Source organism: Ranitomeya imitator, chromosome 2 (genome assembly GCF_032444005.1).
Source record: "Ranitomeya imitator isolate aRanImi1 chromosome 2, aRanImi1.pri, whole genome shotgun sequence".
NCBI classification, from domain to species: Eukaryota; Metazoa; Chordata; class Amphibia; order Anura; family Dendrobatidae; genus Ranitomeya; species Ranitomeya imitator.
In genome coordinates, this window is record NC_091283.1 from 716,546,846 (window position 1) to 716,569,528 (window position 22,683).

Consider the following 22,683-nt stretch of genomic DNA (forward strand, 5'->3'; position numbering starts at 1 on the left):
GTCATGGCAAAACGCCCACGACCAATGCCACGACCAATCAGCGACGGGCACAGTCCGGCGGCAACATGGCTGCTCCTTCCTCCCCACAGTCAGTGCTCACACAGGGTTAATGGCAGCGCTAACGGACCGCGTTATGCCGCGGTGTAACCCACTCCATTAACGCTGCTATTAACCCTGTGTGACCAACTTTTTACTATTGATGCTGCCTATGCAGCATCAATAGTAAAAAGATCTAATGTTAAAAATAATTTAAAAAAAAAAATCGTTATATACTCACTGTCCGTCGGCCCCTCGGATCCAGAACAGGCCTTTCCTGCTCCTCACGACGCTCTGGTGACCGCTCCATGCATTGCGATCTCGCGAGATGATGACGTATCGGTCTCGCGAGACCGCTACGTCATCATCTCACAAGACCGCAATGCACTCTTGAGACCGGAGCGTGCAAGGAGAGTCGGTAAACGCTTCCTGGATCCGGGAGCCAACGGAAGGTGAGTATATAACTATTTTTTATTTTAATTCTTTTTTTTTTAACAGGGATATGATGCCCACATTGCTGTATACTACGTGGGCTGTGCAATATACTACGTGAGCTGGGCAATATGCTACGTGGGCTGTGCAATGTACTACGCGGGCTGTGCAATATAGTACGCTGGCTGGGCAATATACTACGTGGGCTGTGCAATATACTACGTGGGCTGTGCAATATACTATGTGCGCTGGGCAATATACTACGTGGGCTGTGCAATGCACTACGCGGGCTGTGCAATATAGTACGCTGGCTGTGCAATATACTACGCGGGCTGTGCAATATACTACGCGCGCTGGGCAATATACTATGCGGGCTGTGCAATATACTATGCGCGCTGTGCAAAATACTGCGTGGGCTGTGCAATATACTGCGTGGGCTGTGCTATATATACGGCGTGGGCTGTGCAATGTAGTACATGGGCTGTGCAATATACTACGTGGGCTGTGCAATGTACTACTTGGGCTGTGCAATATACTACGTGGGCTGTGCTATACACTACGTGGGCTGTGTTATACACTATGTGGCCTGTGTTATACACTATGTGGCCTGTGTTATACACTATGTGGCCTGTGTTATACACTACGTGGGCTGTGTTATACACTATGTGGCCTATGTTATACACTACGTGGGCTGTGTTATATACTGTGTGCGTGGGTTGTTATATACTATGTGAGCTGTGTTATATGCTATGTGGGCTGTTATACACTCCGTGGGCTGTGCTATATACTCCGTGGGCTGTGTTATATACTATGTGGCTGTGCTATATACTACGAGGCTCTGCTATATACTACGTGGCTGTGCAATATACTACATAGCTGTGCTATTTGGCTGTGCTATATACTACATGGCCAGCTGTGAACAATCAGCGACAGGCGCAGTCCGGCCGCGAATTGGCGCAAGAGTTGAACCACGCTTCGCTAATTGGTCACGGCCGGCCAAATCCTGTGTATTCATGTATTATTCTAAAATCTTCATAAATAAACTACATACATATTCTAGATTACCCGATGCGTTAGAATTGGGCTACTATCTAGTTACTAAATAAATCTGCTAGCCCTACCAAGGATGCTGTATTTACTGTGACAATTTGTCAAAATAACTGTATAATCAATCATTTGTGAAAGTTTATCTGATTCTCCGCTCATCTCGCCTGACTGACAGCTCCTCCTGCTGCTGAGTTTTCCCACTGCTCAGTACAAGCTGCAGCTGCCAGGCTGGGTGAGCAGGGACTGAATACATTTGGACTCTTGAACTGTTTCATTCTATAGCTGAACTCGTGCTCATCATTAATTTCAGAATTATAGAGCCAATCTGACATATGTAACATAGTAACATACATAGTAACATAGTTAGTAAGGCCGAAAAAAGACATTTGTCCATCCAGTTCAGCCTATATTCCATCATAATAAATACCCAGATCTACGTCCTTCTACAGAACCTAATAATTGTATGATACAATATTGTTCTGCTCCAGGAAGACATCCAGGCCTCTCTTGAACCCCTCGACTGAGTTCGCCATCACCACCTCCTCAGGCAAGCAATTCCAGATTCTCACTGCCCTAACAGTAAAGAATCCTCTTCTATGTTGGTGGAAAAACCTTCTCTCCTCCAGACGCAAAGAATGCCCCCTTGTGCCCGTCACCTTCCTTGGTATAAACAGATCCTCAGCGAGATATTTGTATTGTCCCCTTATATACTTATACATGGTTATTAGATCGCCCCTCAGTCGTCTTTTTTCTAGACTAAATAATCCTAATTTCGCTAATCTATCTGGGTATTGTAGTTCTCCCATCCCCTTTATTAATTTTGTTGCCCTCCTTTGTACTCTCTCTAGTTCCATTATATCCTTCCTGAGCACCGGTGCCCAAAACTGGACACAGTACTCCATGTGCGGTCTAACTAGGGATTTGTACAGAGGCAGTATAATGCTCTCATCATGTGTATCCAGACCTCTTTTAATGCACCCCATGATCCTGTTTGCCTTGGCAGCTGCTGCCTGGCACTGGCTGCTCCAGGTAAGTTTATCATTAACTAGGATCCCCAAGTCCTTCTCCCTGTCAGATTTACCCAGTGGTTTCCCGTTCAGTGTGTAATGGTGATATTGATTCCCTCTTCCCATGTGTATAACCTTACATTTATCATTGTTAAACCTCATCTGCCACCTTTCAGCCCAAGTTTCCAACTTATCCAGATCCATCTGTAGCAGAATACTATCTTCTCTTGTATTAACTGCTTTACATAGTTTTGTATCATCTGCAAATATCGATATTTTACTGTGTAAACCTTCTACCAGATCATTAATGAATATGTTGAAGAGAACAGGTCCCAATACTGACCCCTGCGGTACCCCACTGGTCACAGCGACCCAGTTAGAGACTATACCATTTATAACCACCCTCTGCTTTCTATCACTAAGCCAGTTACTAACCCATTTACACACATTTTCCCCCAGACCAAGCATTCTCATTTTGTGTACCAACCTCTTGTGCGGCACGGTATCAAACGCTTTGGAAAAATCGAGATATACCACGTCCAATGACTCACCGTGGTCCAGCCTATAGCTTACCTCTTCATAAAAACTGATTAGATTGGTTTGACAGGAGCGATTTCTCATAAACCCATGCTGATATGGAGTTAAACAGTTATTCTCATTGAGATAATCCAGAATAACATCCCTCAGAAACCCTTCAAATATTTTACCAACAATAGAGGTTAGACTTACTGGCCTATAATTTCCAGGTTCACTTTTAGAGCCCTTTTTGAATATTGGCACCACATTTGCTATGCGCCAATCCTGCGGAACAGACCCTGTCGCTATAGAGTCCCTAAAAATAAGAAATAATGGTTTATCTATTACATTACTTAGTTCTCTTAGTACTCGTGGGTGTATGCCATCCGGACCCGGAGATTTATCTATTTTAATCTTATTTAGCCGGTTTCGCACCTCTTCTTGGGTTAGATTGGTGACCCTTAATATAGGGTTTTCATTGTTTCTTGGGATTTCACCTAGCATTTCATTTTCCACCGTGAATACCGTGGAGAAGAAGGTGTTTAATATGTTAGCTTTTTCCTCGTCATCTACAACCATTCTTTCCTCACTATTTTTTAAGGGGCCTACATTTTCAGTTTTTATTCTTTTACTATTGATATAGTTGAAGAACAGTTTGGGATTAGTTTTACTCTCCTTAGCAATGTGCTTCTCTGTTTCCTTTTTGGCAGCTTTAATTAGTTTTTTAGATAAAGTATTTTTCTCCCTATAGTTTTTTAGAGCTTCAATGGTGCCATCCTGCTTTAGTAGTGCAAATGCTTTCTTTTTACTGTTAATTGCCTGTCTTACTTCTTTGTTTAGCCACATTGGGTTTTTCCTATTTCTAGTCCTTTTATTCCCACAAGGTATAAACCGCTTACACTGCCTATTTAGGATGTTCTTAAACATTTCCCATTTATTATCTGTATTCTCATTTCTGAGGATATTGTCCCAGTCTACCAGATTAAGGGCATCTCTAAGCTGTTCAAACTTTGCCTTCCTAAAGTTCAATGTTTTTGTGACTACCTGACAAGTCCCCCTAGTGAAAGACAGGTGAAACTGCACAATATTGTGGTCGCTATTTCCTAAATGCCCAACCACCTGCAGATTTGTTATTCTGTCAGGTCTATTAGATAGTATTAGGTCTAAAAGTGCTACTCCTCTGGTTGGATTCTGCACCAATTGTGAAAGATAATTTTTCTTGGTTATTAGCAGAAACCTGTTGCCTTTATGGGTTTCACAGGTTTCTGTTTCCCAGTTAATATCCGGGTAGTTAAAGTCCCCCATAACCAGGACCTCATTATGGGTTGCAGCTTCATCTATCTGCTTTAGAAGTAGACTTTCCATGCTTTCTGTTATATTTGGGGGTTTGTAACAGACCCCAATGAGAATTTTGTTACCATTTTTCCCTCCATGAATTTCAACCCATATGGACTCGACATCCTCATTCCCTTCGCTAATATCCTCCCTTAAAGTGGACTTTAGACAAGACTTTACATAGAGACAAACCCCTCCTCCTCTCCGATTTTTACGATCCTTTCTAAACAGACTGTAACCCTGTAAGTTAACGGCCCAGTCATAGCTTTCATCTAACCATGTCTCGGTTATTCCCACTATGTCAAAGTTACCTGTAGATATTTCTGCTTCTAGTTCTTCCATCTTGTTTGTCAGGCTTCTGGCGTTTGCGAGCATGCAGTTTAGAGGATTTTGTTTTGTTCCAATCTCCTCACTGTGGATTGTTTTAGAAATGTTCTTACCTCCCTTCTGAGTATGTTTTCCTGGGTCGTCTTTGTTCGAGTCTAATGTTTTTCTTCCCGTCCCCTCTTCTTCTAGTTTAACGCCCTCCTGATGAGTGTAGTGAGTCTTCTGGCGAATGTGTGTTTCCCAGGTTTGTTGAGGTGTAGTCCGTCTCTGGCGAGGAGTCCATCATACCAGTAATTCACACCGTGGTCCAGGAATCCAAATCCTTGTTGTCTGCACCATCGTCTTAGCCAGTTGTTTGCATCAAGGATCCTGTTCCATCTCCTGGTGCCATGCCCGTCTACTGGAAGGATAGAAGAAAAAACTACCTGTGCATCCAGTTCCTTTACTTTCTTCCCCAACTCTTCAAAGTCCTTGCAGATTGTCGGTAGGTCTTTCCTTGCCGTGTCATTGGTGCCAACATGTATCAGAAGAAATGGGTGGACGTCCTTGGAGCTGAAGAGCTTTGGTATCCTATCGGTCACATCCTTGATCATCGCACCTGGAAGGCAGCATACTTCTCTTGCAGTTATGTCCGGTCTGCAGATAGCTGCTTCTGTGCCTCTCAGTAGTGAGTCTCCCACCACCACCACTCTTCGTTGCTTCTTGGCTGTACTTTTTGCTGTCACTTGTTGCTGTGTGCCCTTTTCTTTTTTGCTTGCTGGTATTGCTTCATTCTTAGGTGTGCCATCTTCATCCTCTACAAAGATTTGATATCGGTTCTTCAGTTGTTGTTTAAAGTAAATTTTCCAATGTGGACAGTCTAAGAGATCTATATATAATATATACAGTTGTGGAGTTTAGTGACAGATCTGCTTTAATTAAAAATAAGCTGACCTTACACAGCCATCTTTCCGATTTGCCTTCTAATTAATTCTGTACCTCTAATTACTGCACGCCTCTCAGTAAGACGGGAGTGCGAAGCGCCAGTTTTAATGGATCTGAGCCGTACTGTTTTAGGCTTCATTCAGACATCCATGTTTGAATGGTCCAAGTGTCATCAGTGTTTTCAATCCTCGTTTCATCAGTGTTTGGTTTTTGTGTCAGTTTTCATCAGTGATTTTCACCTATAGATAAATAAATTACAAAGCCTCAACTATACTTTGGGTTGTTCATCATGGACAGCACTCAGACTGCTCACTGACTGATGCCATCCGTGGGATGTTTGGGATTTTCACTGACCCCAAGACTTAGGCCGGGGTCACACTCGAAACTCGCGCATCAATACCCGCCACTGCCGCCGGCACTTGGGACAAGAGCGTGTATCTGCATGTATTTCTATGCAGCTGAATGCTCCGGTCCCGAGTGCTGACGGCAGTGCCGGGTATTGATGCGAGAGACTCACTTGAGTTTCTCACATCACACTCGCAAGTGTGACCCCGGCCTTACACTTTTCATCCGTGATGCAGGTAAAAATGGATGTTTCCATGATTATTGCGTGAACCACTCAATCTGCGAAAAAACATAGATATGTGAACAGCCCCATAGACTAATGGGTACATGTTCTATGAAAAATCTCAAATAGAGCACATATGGGTAACACGGACATCTGGATGAGGCTTTATAAAATGTTAAAAGCATATTTCAGTACAGTAAATTTGGAAGGTCGGTATGTACGATATACTTATTTATAAAGGCATAACACCTTTTTGCAGCTGCAAGTACTGTTCAGCAATGTGGATAGCAACTGATGTAAATCATGCCTACACACAAACAAATGTATCCAGACACAAGAAGATTTACTACCCCTTTTTCTTCTGAAATCAGAGCTGTCCTGATTGCACGGTAAGGGCATAATTAACATTGTTTCAGCAGCACAACACATTATAAAGCACATTTTCTTCAGTGTAATTTACAATTTGTCAGCAAGCAACACAAAGTATTATTAAACATATTCTTCACATTTCTTTTTTCCAGCAGGAAAATGTAACTTTACGTCCATGTAATTTTTCATGCTAGTGATTATTTAAAACCTCCACAAAGTAATTACCCTATAAAAACGTATTGGTGTGACAAGGTTTCTCCTACCACATATTGCAGATTATTTCAAACAGCGACATATAACAAATAATTTTGCTCCAAACTTTTCATGATAAAGCAAGAACACATTCTACCAGAAGAGATTGAGATTAAGCCTTATCTAAAAATTTTCTTTATTGTACATCTTTATAGTTTATGAGATTATTGAAAAACTGATAAATTAAACGGCCCTTTGTCAGCTCTAATGTCTGCACTGGGCAGTTAAGGAGAAATGTATTATTACATTGGATTTTTAACTATATAACATATGGGTGAGAGCTGCTGCTTGTTGGTTCTCTGCTCTGGCTTATAGGAAGTCTTTAGGTCCTAATTCATTCTGGGATTGAGTGTTTTGTACACCAGTCTTAATGTTGGACATGCAGGAATAACACAAACCTAATTAATTATGCAGCACACTCTACTTAATTAATTCAGCTCAACTTATCAGTGGCATGTGCCCCTCCAGAAATGTTACTCCAGAAACCCTGACACTTTTAATCTGTCGGGGAAAGGGGTGAGGGTTGAGCCTCACCACACGTGATCCAGTCACAGTTACTCTCCAGCTTGGCCTATTTTGATAGTACTACCCAAAGTTGGTATGAAACGCCAAAAGTCGCAAAAGGTAGAATTATCTGAGTTTGAAAATAGTGGGGTCAATTGGGGAAATATTCTTTCTGCCGCGTCTCAGGACCGCAATTTTGAAATATGTGCTAAACTAGGTGATTAATAGAATTTATTTAAGTTCTTCAATACAAAAAGTGAAACTCACGACTAATAAGGCTAGGGTCACATTGCGTTAGTGCAACCCGTTTAGCGCTAGCGGGTTGCGCTAACGCAATGTTTTTAATGGGGCCGCGTCCTGGGGTCGCGGTAACGTCCCCGCTCTCGCAGATCCCCGATCTGCGAGAGCGGGGAACGGACTGCGGGCGCGCCTCGGACGCTGCGAGCAGCGTCCGCGGCGCGCCAGGAAACACCAGCGCGTCGCTAGCGCGTGCTGAACATGGCACGCGCTAGTGCTGCGCGTTCCCATTGCCGTGAATGGGCACGCTAACGGACGCGTTGCACGGCGTTAATTTCGCCGTGCAACGCTGTCCGTTAAGCGCGTTCCCATAACGCAATGGGAACCCAGCCTAATAGACAATGCCAGAAGCATCTTACCTGGGCCAAGGAGAAAAAGAACTGAACTGTTGCCCAGTCTGAGGTGTTGTTTTCAGATGAAAGTAAATTTTGCATTTCATTTGGAAATCAAGGTCCCAGAGTCTGGAGGAAGAGTGGAGAGGAGCAGAATTCAAGCTGCTTGAGGTCTAGTGTGAAGTTTCCACAATCAGTGATGGTTTGGGGAGCCATGTCATCTGCTGGTGTAGGCCCACTATGTTTTATCAAGACCAAAGTCAGCGCAGCCGTCTACCAGGAAATTTTAGAGCACTTCGTGCTTCCCTCTGCTGACGAATTTTTTAGAGATGGAAATTTCACTCTCTATCAGGACTTGGTACCTGTCCCCACTGCCAAAAGTACCAATACCTGGTTTAAAAACATCAGTATCACTGTGCTTGAGTGCTTAGCAAACTTGCCTGATCTTAACCCCATAGATGAGCTGAAGGCTGCTATCAAAGAAACTTGGGCTTCCATAACACCTCAGCAGTACCACAGCCTCCATGCCATGCCAGTAGGCCAACATTTCAGATTTTAAAATCATTTTTCAAGCTGGTGTTATAAAGTATTCTAATTTACTGAGATAATGACTTTTGAATTTTCACTGGCTGTAAGCCATAATCGTCAACATTTAACCCCTTTACCCCCAAGGGTGGCTTGCACGTTATGGACCAGGCCAATTTTTACAATTCTGACCACTGTCCCTTTATGAGGTTATAACTCTGGAACGCTTCAACGGATCCCAGTGATTCTGGCATTATTTTCTCGTGACATATTGTACTTCATGATAGTGTAAAATTTCTTTGATATGACCTGCATTTATTTGTGAAAAAAATGGAAATTTGGCGAAAATTTTGAAAATTTTGCAATTTTCCAACTTTGAATTTTTATGCAATTAAATCACAGAGATATGTCACACAAAATACTTAATAAGTAACATTTCTCACATGTCTACTTTACATCAGCACAATTTTGGAAACAAAATTTTTTTTTTTTAGGGAGTTATAAGGGTTAAAAGTTGACCAGCAATTTCTCATTTTTACAACACCATTTTTTTTAGGGACCACATCTCATTTGAAGTCATTTTGAGGGGTCTATATGAGAGAAAATACCCAAGTGTGACACCATTCTAAAAACTGCACCCCTCAAGGTGCTCAAAACCATATTCAAAAAGTTTATTAACCCTTCTGGTGCTTCACAGGAATTTTTGGAATGTTTAAATAAAAATGAACATTTAACTTTTTTTCACAAAAAATTTACTTCAGCTCCAATTTGTTTTATTTTACCAAGGGTAACAGGAGAAAATGGACACCAAAAGTTGTACAATTTGTCCTGAGTACACCGATACCCCATATGTGGGGGTAAACCACTGTTTGGGCGCATGACAGAGCTCGGAAGCGAAGGAGCGCCATTTGACTTTTCAATGCAAAATTGACTGGAATCGAGATGGGACACCATGTTGCATTTGGAGAGCCACTGATGTGCATAAACATTGAAACCCCCCACAAGTGACACCATTTTGGAAAGTAGACCCCCTAAGGAACTTATCTAGAGGTGTGGTGAGCACTTTGACCCACCAAGGGCTTCACAGAAGTTTATAATGCAGAGCCGTTAAAATAAAACAAAAAAATTTTCCCACATAAATTATTTTTTAGCCCCCAGTTTTGTATTTTCCCGAGGGTAACAGGAGAAATTGGACCCCAAAAGTTGTGGTCCAATTTGTCCTGAGTGTGGTGATACCCCATATGTGGGGGTGAACCACCGTTTGGACGCATGGGAGGGCTGGGAAGGGAAGGAGCGCCATTTGGAATGCAGACTTAGATGGAATGGTCTGCAGGCGTCACATTGCGTTTGCAGAGCCCCTAATGTACCTAAACAGTAGAAACCCCCACAAGTGACACCATTTTGGAAACTAGACCCCCCCAAGGAACTTATCTAGATGTGTTGTGAGAACTTTGAGCCCCCAAATGTTTCACTACAGTTTATAACACAGAGCCGTGAAAATAAAAAATCTTTTTTTTCCCAGAAAAATCATTTTTTAGCCCCAGTTTTGTATTTTCCCAAGGGTAACAGGAGAAATTAGACCCCAAATGTTGTTGTCCTATTTGTCCTGAGTATGCTGATACCCCATATGTTGGGGTAAACCCCTGTTTGGGCACACGGGAGAGCTCGGAAGGGAAGGAGCACTGTTTTACTTTTTCAACGCAGAATTGTCTGGAATTGAGATTGGACGCCATGTCGCGTTTGGAGAGCCCCTGATGTGCCTAAACAGTGGAAACCCCCCAAATATAACTGAAACCCTAATCCAAACACACCCCTAACCCTAATCCCAACAGTAACCCTAACCACACCTCTAACCAGGGCCGGCTCCAGGTTTTCGAGGGCCCCGGGCGAAAGAGTCTCAGTGGGCCCCCCCCCTTTAACACATACCCCGATTTATCATGCACAGATACGGCAGAGAAATGTATAGTACAATGCCAGATTTCACTTCTTACATGAGTGACAGCTATTGTAAATTCTGCAGTGTATATATACAGGACAGGAGGAGTGGTACTGTGCAGTGTATATATACAGGAGGAAAGGTGCTGTGCAGTGTATATATACAGGCAGGGCCGGCTCCAGGTTTTCGAGGGCCCCGGGCGAAAGAGTCTCAGTGGGCCCCCCCCCCTTTAACACATACCCCGATTTATCATGCACAGATACGGCAGAGAAATGTATAGTACAATGCCAGATTTCACTTCTTACATGAGTGACAGCTATTGTAAATTCTGCAGTGTATATATACAGGACAGGAGGAGTGGTACTGTGCAGTGTATATATACAGGAGGAAAGGTGCTGTGCAGTGTATATATACAGGAGAGGTGCTGTGCAGTGTATACATACAGGAGGAAAGGTGCTGGGCTGTGTATATATAGGACAGGAGGAAAGGTGCAGTGTATGTATACAGGAGAGGTGCTGTGCAGTGTATATATACAGGAGGAAAGGTGCTGTGCAGTGTATATATACAGGGGGAGAGCTGCTGTGCAGTGTATATATACAGGAGGAAAGGTGCTGTGCAGTGTATATAAACAGGAGGAAAGGTGCTGTGCAGTGTACATATACAGGAGGAGCGGTACTGTGCAGGGTATATATACAGGGGGAGAGGTGCTGTGCAGTGTATATATACAGGAGAGGTGCTGTGCAGTGTCATGAGCAGGGCGTTGTATCAGAAAATCTTTTCTGTTTTGAGTTTTTCTATGAAACAAAGACTTTTCTACATAAACAACGTTGTTTGGTTTTGCGGCCCTAACAGATCTGTGCTACAAAGTAACAGGCGGCTCGGGCATTAATGAGGGACCTGATGCTGAATCCTTTCCACAAACCCTAATGACCCAATTAGTGCCCCGTCATTAGAAGCTCATTAAACGCCTCCCTGTCCCGAGCAGTCATGTACAGTATGGGGGATCCTGCAGCCCATCCCCTGACTGCTCCATACCATACACTGCCCTCTGTCGCGTTCACTATTATCCTGTGCATTTCTCCTTCATCCTTACCCCATATTACACTTGTCACCCCCCACTACAGAGTAGCAGGGCAGCCAATGTCACAGGTCACCCCCTCCCGGACCCTAATGGCAGCAGGAAATGTCTGCTCCTCTATTGGGTTTGAACCTGATTTAATCAAGGAATAATGTGGATTTGTTGCCGGTGGCTGCAGGGGAAGGGTTAAGTGATGCCATGTCCTTGGTGAGAGCAGTGGCAGCTGCTGGGACCTGGACAGACACAACCAATGTTGCTGTGACTGCACAGTATGACCTGGAGGAGAGAAGCTGAGACTCCGGAGCAGAAATCACCCACATGCCAGCACTGGGCAGAGTCCCTCCAGTCACCAGCCTGGGGCCACGGGGCCCCAACGTACAGCCCACAGCTCAGTTTTATCCATGGCAGCAGCTCCCCTTCCTCCTGGCATCTGGTTAACCCCATTTATGCGGGTCGGATTGTTATCTTTAAGGTTTAGCAATAACCTTCATACAGATGGGAAGGGGTTAAGCTTCTTCCTACCCCACTGGTGCAGGTTTGGTGCAGCATGCATGTATTCTGGGAGAGCTGGGTGGCTGCAGGTTGCAGGCTGCACCCCACCAGCTGCTCCTCCAGACATCACCCACATTTTTAGGCAGCGGAGACAGACAGCAGCAGACTGAGCCATAAGACCAACTGCAATCACTGCTGGATACCATAGCACTCACTCAGGCCCTTGTAGGAGCTCCTCCGGAATCTGCCTGATAAACTTCAGCACTGCAGCCAGCCAGGGGCGGAGATCAGAGCAGAGATCATGCTCTCTCCGCCCACAAACAATGCCACACTGGCTGCTTTCTCTTAACCCCTATGTGTGCCTGCCTGGCTGCACTGACTGAGTGAGAAGATGCTTGTGTCAGAGCTGGCACATAGGGGTTAAGAGAACGCAGCCAGCAGTGACTTTGTGGGCGGAGAGAGTATGTTCTCCTGCTCTGCTCTCCCAGCTGTATCTATGACAGCGTGAGTGGGCCCCCCTCTCTTCCCAGGGCCCCGGCATTTGCCCAGGTGCGCCGGGTGCTGACGCCGGCCCTGCCTCTAACCCTGACACACCCCTAATTCTAATCCCAACCCTATTCCCAACCGTAAATGTAATCTAAACCCTAACCGTAACTTTAGCCCCAACCCTAACCCTAACTTTAGCCCCAACCCTAACTGTAGCCTTAACCCTAGCCCTAACCCCAACCCTAACCCTAGCCCTAACACTAGCCCTAACCCTAGCCCTAATGGGAAAATGGAAATAAATACATTATTTTATATTTCCCTAACTAAGGGGGTGATGAAGGGTGGTTTGATTTACTTTTATAGCGGGTTTTTTAGCGGATTTTTATGATTGGCAGCCGTCACACACTGAAAGACGCTTTTTATTGCAAAAAAATATTTTTTACCACATTTTGAGAGCTATAATTTTTCCATATTTTGGTCCACAGAGTCATGTGAGGTCTTGTTTTTTGCGGGACGAGTTGACGTTTTTACTCGTAACGTTTTCGGGCACGTGACATTTTTTGATCGCTTTTTATTCCGATTTTTGTGAGGCAGAATGACCAAAAACCAGCTATTCATGAATTTCTTTTGGGGGAGGTGTTAATACCATTCTGCGTTTGGAAAAATTGATAAAGCAGTTTTATTCTTCAGGTCAGTACGATTACAGCGATACCTCATTTATATCATTTTTTTATGTTTTGCCGCTTTTATACGATAAAAACTTTTATAGAAAAAATAATTATTTTTGCATCGCTTTATTCTGAGGACAATAACTTTTTTATTTTTTTGCTGATGATGCTGTATCGCGGCTCATTTTTTGCGGGACAAGATGACGTTTTCAGCGGTACCATGGTAATTTATATCTGTCTTTTTGATCGCGTGTTATTCCACTTTTTGTTCGACGGTATGATAATAAAGCGTTTTTTGCCTTGTTTTTTTTCCTACGGTGTTTACTGAAGGGGTTAACTAGTGGGCGAGTTTTATAGGTCGGGTCGTTACGGACGCGGCGATACTAAATATGTGTACTTTTAGTGTTTTGTTTTTTTATTTAGATAAAGAAATGTATTTATGTGAATAATATATTTTTTTTTCATTATTTAGGTTTTTTTTTTTTTTTTTTTACACATTTGGAAAAATTTTTTTTAACTTTTTTACTTTGTCCCAGGGTTGGACATCACAGATCGGTGATCTGACAGTGTGCACAGCACTCTGTCAGATCACCAATCTTACTTACAACACTGCAGGCTTACCAAGCGCCTGCTCTGAGCAGGCACTTGGTAAGCCACCTCCCTCCCTGCAGGACCCGGATGCCGTGGCCATATTGGATCCGGGCCTGCAGCAGGGAGAGAGGTAGGAGAGGTAGGATCACATCGCGTTGCTGCGGGGGTCTCAGGGAAGCCCGCAGGGAGCCCCCTCCCTGCGCGATGCTTCCCTGTACCGCCGGCACACCGTGATCATGTCTGATCGCAGTGTGCCGGGGGTTAATGTGCCGGGGGCGGTCCGTGACCGCTCCTGCCACATAGTGCCGGATGTCAGCTGCGATAGACTATTCCGTCCTTGGGCATTAGTGCCCACCCCACATGGACGGAATAGTACGTCCAATGTCAGAAAGGGGTTAACATTAACCGAAATAAACACTTGAAATAGAACACTCTGTTTGTACTATATAATATATGACTATATGAATTTGACTATATAATACATGAGTTTCACTTTTTGTATTGAAGAACTGAAATAAATTAATTTTGTGAGAAGCACCTGTACACTAAAACATCATCTGCGAAAGCAGAGCATTTATTTTCAATTTGCCCAATGGTGATACCTTTTGGTATCTGGATTTCCATGGATAGAAGTAAATGTTCTATCACAAAGGTGTACGGGAAAGAGGACACCACTGTCTTGTTTCATTGGAATTTTAGAATGGTAAAGATAGTGTTTAATTTACGGTATTTTTAATCTAGCTGATGGGTTACAGTAAAGGGCCATGACTTTACCTATTGAACTCTTTTTTATTGACTAGTGAAAGTATTAATTAGGGGTATTTCCCGTGTCTGGACCTAATGAGTAATGTCAATAGTCTTCATGGTAATATCGCAGGTCTCCAACACGGGGAAGAATTCCAGCTGGTCCAAATGTATGTTGTTATATAGCAAAAGCTGAATCATGTTTGCCAACATATTAGGGTAAAGTTCAAATCAACATTCAGCAGCAAGATAGGTCTATAGTTTGAGCATAGGTGGAGGTCCCCACCCAATTTAGGAGGGACTACAACATGGTCCTGTGTGGCTTGGGGAGGAAAGGGGTTGGTTATGGAGGCATGATTGAACCCTTATAACTAGGGTTGAGCGACTTTTAGTTTTTCAGGGTCGAGTCGGGTTTCACGAAACCCGACTTTCTCAAAAGTCGGGTCGAGTGAAATCGGCGATCCTATTGAAAAGTCGGGGTCGGGGATCGGCCGAAACTCGAAACCCAATGTAAGTCTATGGGGTTTTTGTTTGTTTTTTTTTTACATTTCCTTCAGGGCGATATAGCAGAAAAGCCGGTAATTCAATTACCGGCTTTTCATTTCTCCTGCCAAAGCCCGACATGATATAAGACATGGTTCACATACAGTAAACCATGTCATATCCCCCTTTTTTTTGCATATTCCACACTACTAATGTTAGTAGTGTGTATATGCAAAATTTCGGCACTCTAGCTCTTAAATTTAGGGGTTTAATCGCGGAAAAAATTGGCGTGGGCTCCCGCGCAATTTTCTCCGCCAGAGTAGTAAAGCCAGTGACTGAGGGCAGATATTAATAGCCTGGAGAGGGTCCACGGTTTTTGGCCCCCCCTGGCTAAAAACATCTGCCCCCAGCCACCCCAGAAGAGGCACATCTGTAAGATGCGCCTATTCTGGCACTTGCTGGATACGATTAGAAAATACGGCACTCAGTAGATATGAGGATTGGCGGTGCTCAAGTAGGGTGTCCACCCCGTAGACTAAAGATGAATAAGACTTGGCACTCAATGTGAGAAGAAAAGCTTCTTAGTTTATTGATGCATCCAGACAAACAAAACTGCTAAACGTTTTCGGTCCACACCGGACCTTCGTCAGAGCGTTTCTTTGACATTGACTGGATGAGAAAGAAGGCATCAAAGGGGTGGGTCATTTTTTGCAACAGAGATCAAATGCGTGCAGGGAACACAATGATTTTGTGCTTACACTGCTTCGTTATGTTTTGACGCACAATGCGTTTACTTTTGATGGCAAATACTTCCACCAGCTCAGGGGCACTGCGATGGGGTGTCCCTGCGCCCCGTCGTATGCAAATTTGTTCCTGGGCTGGTGGGAGGAGACTGTCGTGTTTGGTGGTGACGATGGATGGTGGCAACAATATATATCTATATGGTATAGATATATTGATGATGTCTTTGTGGTGTGGACGGGACCCAAGGGAGACTTCGAACGATTTATGATGCAGTTGAATGTGAATAAGGTGGGACTAAGATTTACATCAGAAGTTAGTGAAACAGAGTTGGCATTCCTTGATTTAAGAATCCGGAAGGAGAGTGATGGCGAAATGACGACCAGTATATACAGAAAACCCACAAGTACCAATAGCTTGTTACACTGGCATAGCCACCATCCGGCACCCCTTAAGAGGGGGATCCTGAAGGGTCAATTCCTGAGGTTGCGGAGGAATTGCTCCAGGTATGAGACATTTCAGAGTCAGGCAGGGGACATGTTTAATAGATTTGGTGAGAAGGGATACCCTAAGCATGTCCTTAAGGGAGCCTATGAGTTTGCAAAAAAAGCGGATAGGCAAAACCTACTGCAGAAACATACCAGGGACGATTCCAATGAGACGATGAGAATCATAGGAACATATGACACGCAACATGATTCTATCAGACAGATTCTCACAAGACATTGGGATGTGCTGAGATTTGATCCAGATATTTCGGAGTTAGTGGGTGTACGCCCCAACATAACATTTAAGAAAGGGAGATCTATTAGAGATATGTTGGTGCATAGCCAGTATCAGAGATCCAAACCTGAGGGGACCTGGCTTGATAGGAGAACATGCGGCTTCTTTAAATGTGGAGATTGTACTCTCTGCAAATGGATGAGGCCCTGTAAACAATTTCAAAGTTCCGCCACTGGGAAAATCTTTTATCAGCGGGACTTTTCTAACTGCAAGACAACGGGTGTTATATATGTGGCATCCTGCCCCTGCCCTAAGGATTATGTGGGGAAGACCAAGAGGGAGCTTAGGAGGAGAGTAGGGGAACACATTGGTGATATCGGTAACAACAGAGATACCCCTCTAGCCAACCATATGCGTATCCATCATGCTAGCAACCCTCTGGAAGTGAGGTTCTCTGCCATTGAAGTGGTTAAATTGAACCCAAGAGGGGGAAATCTTGATAAAATGATCCTCAGGAGGGAATGCGAATGGATTTTTAGGCTTGAATCACGTGACCCAAAAGGAATTAATGAGCAGGTTTCATATGCCTGCTTCTTATAGTCCCGTCTTCCAGGTAAACTTAGTGGGTCGGTGCTTGAGAATATAGCCATGCTTCACTTTTGAAGTATGCCCCTGTATTTGGGGATAACATGGATTTCCATGGTTTATATTATGAAATATATAGATTTTCTTTGAATTATCGTATAGTTCCACATACCTTGTTGGTGCTGACAGCCTCCTTCATATGTACTTATTGAATTGTGATGGATACATTCCTGACTGATAGATGCTAGCTAGATGGGCTATTATATCTCAGGATGGTATATACCAGTTCAAGCCCTCTATATATGTCTGGGTTGGAGTGGATCATGTCCTGTTTTGGGAGAGCTTACCCGGCTTTATTCCTTCCCCCCCCCCTCCCTCCTCCCCCCCCATATTTTTCTCCCGTATTTCATAGGGGGTATATCTGCACTACGATTTGGGTAATATACCCGCGTATGATATGCCTAGTAAACACAGTAATGCCCTTGTGCAACAGTGTGGGGATGCTGTGTTTGCAGGATTGTGCTTATAGGGGCGTAACTACTGACATTGGGAGTATATAGCTCACTGCTGGTGATGTATTTATCTATTCTCTCTATGGTTGGATGTAGAACAGCGTGTGATCTGTACAGCACTAACCAATGAGGATTTGAATGTGGGGTCACACACTTGTATTCAGTTATGTGCTGTAAAAGTGCGGTCCAGTATGTGACATGCTTAGTGGAGCCCAAAATATATTGTGCCATCAGGTGGGAGGGGTATTTGCCTTGTCGACCTGTGACGTCAATCGAACAGGCGCTGCCTGCGATCTGGCAGGGCAATGCGCTATAGCGCTTTAGGATAGTATACGGCGTCATCAAGTGGGAGTGATCTTTGTCTCTGCAGCCGGTGACGTGGAACGGACATGCGCAGATGGCATGTGGGTCAAGTCACGGCCCAGGAGAGGTGTGTGTTTGAATGCTTCGATCACAAGTCAGTGCGTCAGAGGCGGGGAGGAGTCTCATTCATAACAGTGTATGACACGGTACGGATATGCGCCTAATTGGGAACGCAATAGTGATGATGGTTACGCTCTGGTCTCTGACATGCGCATTGGAGAATATAGTACGCCACAGGAAGTGGAGGGGCGGTATTGGATGTGTCGGAGGTTTGGCGGTAACTATAAAGGTATGTGGAGTATATCTGGCAAATAGCCATCCATTTTTCTGTAATGACATGAGGTATCAATGTATCTTGCTTCCTGAGGAGCCTTAATTGGCGAAACGCGTTGAAGCAGCAACTTAAGGCGGATGGTGTACCACTATGAATACTTCTGAAGATGAGTATTGATACTTTTCACAGTATATGCCGTAATACAGTAATCTGATTGAACTAAAGGCATCTGTGTTTCATAAAGTAAATTCAATGCTCTCTAGAGATGTATAAAAGTTAGTAGAAGCCAAATAGAGTGGTGATTGGCGGTATCTAGTTCATAGGATTTTTTCTTACCGCCGTAGTGGTTTTTTCACCTACTATCTCAAGTGTATGCCGCCAGGTGTTCATTATATGTTTTTAAATATATGTGGGGATCTAGGTCTTCCCTAGCACAGGCTACTCATTGTCTAGTTATAGAGGATCCTTTAGTCAATGGGTAGAGGCTTTCACTAGTGGCTGCAGGGCGTATCAGGGCCTCTAGGGTCAGTCATCGGTGAGCGGGGGCGCCAATACGCTTCCCCCTAGGGTGTCTACCTCCGCAGCCAGGTAGGGACATTATAGGTGCCATTAATAGGGTGGACTAGATATCCCCTCTAGGTTTTTGGGATTTATTTAGTTAGCATTTTTTTGGTGTTAGTCACGATTAGTAGTTTTTGGTTTGCCTGTTTTTAATAATAAAGGATATTTTTAGGGGAAAGTTATATGATTTTGGCCCCCCTGGCTAAAAACATCTGCCCCCAGCCACCCCAGAAAAGGCACATCTGTAAGATGCGCCTATTCTGGCACTTGCTGGATACGATTAGAAAATACGGCACTCAGTAGATATGAGGATTGGCGGTGCTCAAGTAGGGTGTCCACCCCGTAGACTAAAGATGAATAAGATTTGGCACTCAATGTGAGAAGAAAAGCTTCTTAGTTTATTGATGCATCCAGACAAACAAAACTGCTAAACGTTTTCGGTCCACACCGGACCTTCATCAGAGCGTTTCTTTGACATTGACTGGATGAGAAAGCTCAAAAGCCTGGATGAGCGTCAGCTAGAACAGGATATACATAAGCTGAAGTATACTGGAGGATCACAATGGAGAGTAAAGCGCCATGGAAAGGCACAGAGCCTGAAGGGAGTAACGGCGCTGGATCCTGGGCGAGCGGTGTGCTGAGCAAGAGGAGCAACGCTTTAACCCTTAAATTTAATAGCTTTCAGCAATTTAAGGGTTAAATCGCTGAAAAAATTGGCGTAGGCTCCCGCGCAATTTTCTCCGCCAGAGTAGTAAAGCCAGTGACTGAGGGCAGATATTAATAGCCTAGAGAGGGTCCACGGTTTTTGGCCCCCCCTGGCTAAAAACATCTGCCCCCAGCCACCCCAGAAAAGGCACATCTGGAAGATGCGCCTATTCTGGCACTTGGCCACTCTCTTCCCATTCCCGTGTAGCGGTGGGATATGGGGTAATGAAGGGTTAATGCCACCTTGCTATTGTAAGGTGACATTAAGCCAGATTAATAATGGAGAGGCGTCAATTATGACACCTATCCACTATTAATCCAATTGTATGAAAGAGTTAAAAAAACACACACACAATATTAAAAAGTATTTTAATGAAATAAACACACCGTTTGTTGTAATATTTTATTGTACGCTCAATCCACTCGCTGAAGACCCTCGCTCTGTAACAAATAAAAAATAATAAACCAACAATATCCATACCTTCCGTAGATCTGTAACGTCCCACGTTGTAAATCCATCTGAAGGGGTTAAAATATTTTACAGCCAGGAGCTCTACTAATGCAGCGCTGCTCGTGGCTGTCAACCCCAGCGAATGAAGGTAATGTAGGTCAATGACCTGTAGTTACCTTCATTCGCGGTGATGCGCCCCCTGCTGGATGTCCCTGGAGCGTGGGAAAAGTTCCCAGGCTCGAGGTCATATGAGGACTTCCAGCAGAGGGCGCATCACCACGAATGAAGGCAACTATAGGTCATTGACCTACATTACCTTCATTCGCTGGGGTTTACAGCCACAAGCACAGCTGCATTAGCAGAGCTTGTGGCTGTAAAATATTTTAACCCCTTCTGATGGATTTACAACGTGGGACGTTACAGATCTACGGAAGGTGTGGATATTGTTGGTTTATTATTTTTTATTTGTTACAGAGCGAGGGTCTTCAGCGAGTGGATTGAGCGTACAATAAAATATTAAAACAACCTGTGTTTTCATTTCATTAAAATACTTTTTAATAATGTGTGTGTGTTTTTTTTAACCATTTAATGCAAATGGATTAATAGTGGATAGGTGTCAGAATTGACGCCTCTCCATTATTAATCTGGCTTAATGTCACCTTACAATAGCAAGGTGACATTAACCCTTCATTACCCCATATCCCACCGCTACACGGGAATGGGAAGAGAGTGGCCAAGTGCCAGAATAGGCGCATCTTCCAGATGTGCCTTTTCTAGGGTGGCTGGGGGCAGATGTTTTTAGCCAGGGGGGGCCAAAAACCGTGGACCCTCTCTAGGCTATTAATATCTGCCCTCAGTCACTGGCTTTACTACTCTGGCGGAGAAAATTGCGCGGGAGCCTACACCAATTTTTTCAGCGATTTAACCCTTAAATTGCTGAAAGCTATTAAATTTAAGGGTTAAAGCGTCGCTCCTCTTCCTCAGCACACCGCTCGCCCAGGATCCAGCGCCGTTACTCCCTTCAGGCTCTGTGCCTTTCCATGGCACTTTACTCTCCATTGTGATCCTCCAGTATACTTCAGCTTATGTATATCCTGTTCTAGCTGATGCTCATCCAGGCTTTTGAGCTTTCTCATCCAGTCAATGTCAAAGAAACGCTCTGACGAAGGTCCGGTGTGGACCGAAAACATTTAGCAGTTTTGTTTGTCTGGATGCATCAATAAACTAAGAAGCTTTTCTTCTCACATTGAGTGCCAAGTCTTATTCATCTTTAGTCTACGGGGTGGACACCCTACTTGAGCACCGCCAATCCTCATATCTACTGAGTGCCGTGTTTTCTAATCGTATCCAGCAAGTGCCAGAATAGGCGCATCTTACAGATGTGCCTATTCTGGGGTGGCTGGGGGCAGATATTTTTTAGCCAGGGGGGGGGGGGGAGCAATAACCGTGGACCCTCTCCAGGCTATTAATATCTGCCCTCAGTCACTGGCTTTACTACTCTGGCGGAGAAAATTGCGCGGGAGCCCACGCCAATTTTTTCCGCGATTTAACCCTTAAATTTAAGAGCTAGAGCGCTGAAATTTTGCACATACAACACTACTAACATTAGTAGTGTGAAATATGTAAAAAAAAAGGGGGATATGACATGGTTTACTGTATTTAAACCACGTCTGAAATCATGTCGGGTTTTGGCAGGAGAAATGAAAAGCCGGTAATTAAATTACCGGCTTTTCTGCTATATCGCGCTGAAGTTAATATAAATATATATATATATATATATATATGTGTCTGAATGACATATATATATATATTTATATATATATATATATATATATATATATATATATAACGAAACCCGACTTTTAAGTAGAGATTCACGAAACCCGACTTTGCTAAAAGTTGGCGACTTTTGAAAAGTGCCGATCTGTTTCGCTCAACCCTACTTATAACAAAAGAGGAGCGGAAAGGGGAAGAAACGTCTTGTAAAATTTAACGGTAAACAATCAGGTCCTGGACTCTTCCCTCACAAGTGATTGGACCGCCAATGTCAATTAAGGCTCAGTAAGGGGTTTGTCAAGAAAGAAGGCTATATTGGTGTACAAGAGACTCAATTCTATGGGTTGGGACATTGCGAGATGATCTATTATCCGTTGGGCCATAAGTTGAGTATAGTATTTCTGAAGTTCTGCAGATATATCTTCTGTTGTATGTAATGTTTGGCCTCAGTTATTTTTATTTTTTTTATATGGTAGTGGGCTTTTTAGGTTTTCAAAGCTCTAGCTAGCATGCATTCGCATTTATTGCTGTATTCATTAAAATTTGCAAACTTGGAGAGAATGTCTTAGTGCCAACTCTAATAATTTTTAGCTTCCTGTTGAGCTATTAGTAGGTCTCATAGTGTTGCTGTAGAGAGAGCATAGAATCACAGAATGTTACAGTTGGAAAGGACCTCATGGGTCATTGTGTCCAACCCCCTGCTCAACGCAGCCATTTTTGGCCCCGATTATCACTGCACACAGCATCCTGAAGAGCGGTCTGAGAAAGAAAGTGAATGGTGGTAGGAGTCAGGACTTTTAGCTGTGCTATGGCAGAGACCCCCTGTGGTCTTCATCACAGTCACCTATACATGTGTTTTCCAATTTTTGGACTTAAGTTGGATGAACCAAATAAAGCCTGGAAGTTCTTACATGGATTTCTGGAGCTAGAAAAACGTTAATAAAAAGTCTGTGACAATATAAGTCAGGGGTCAGAGGGCCAATGTCAGTGTTTTCTATAGTTTGCAACTAAATCCATGTCCAGAGGATGCAGATACTGTAAAA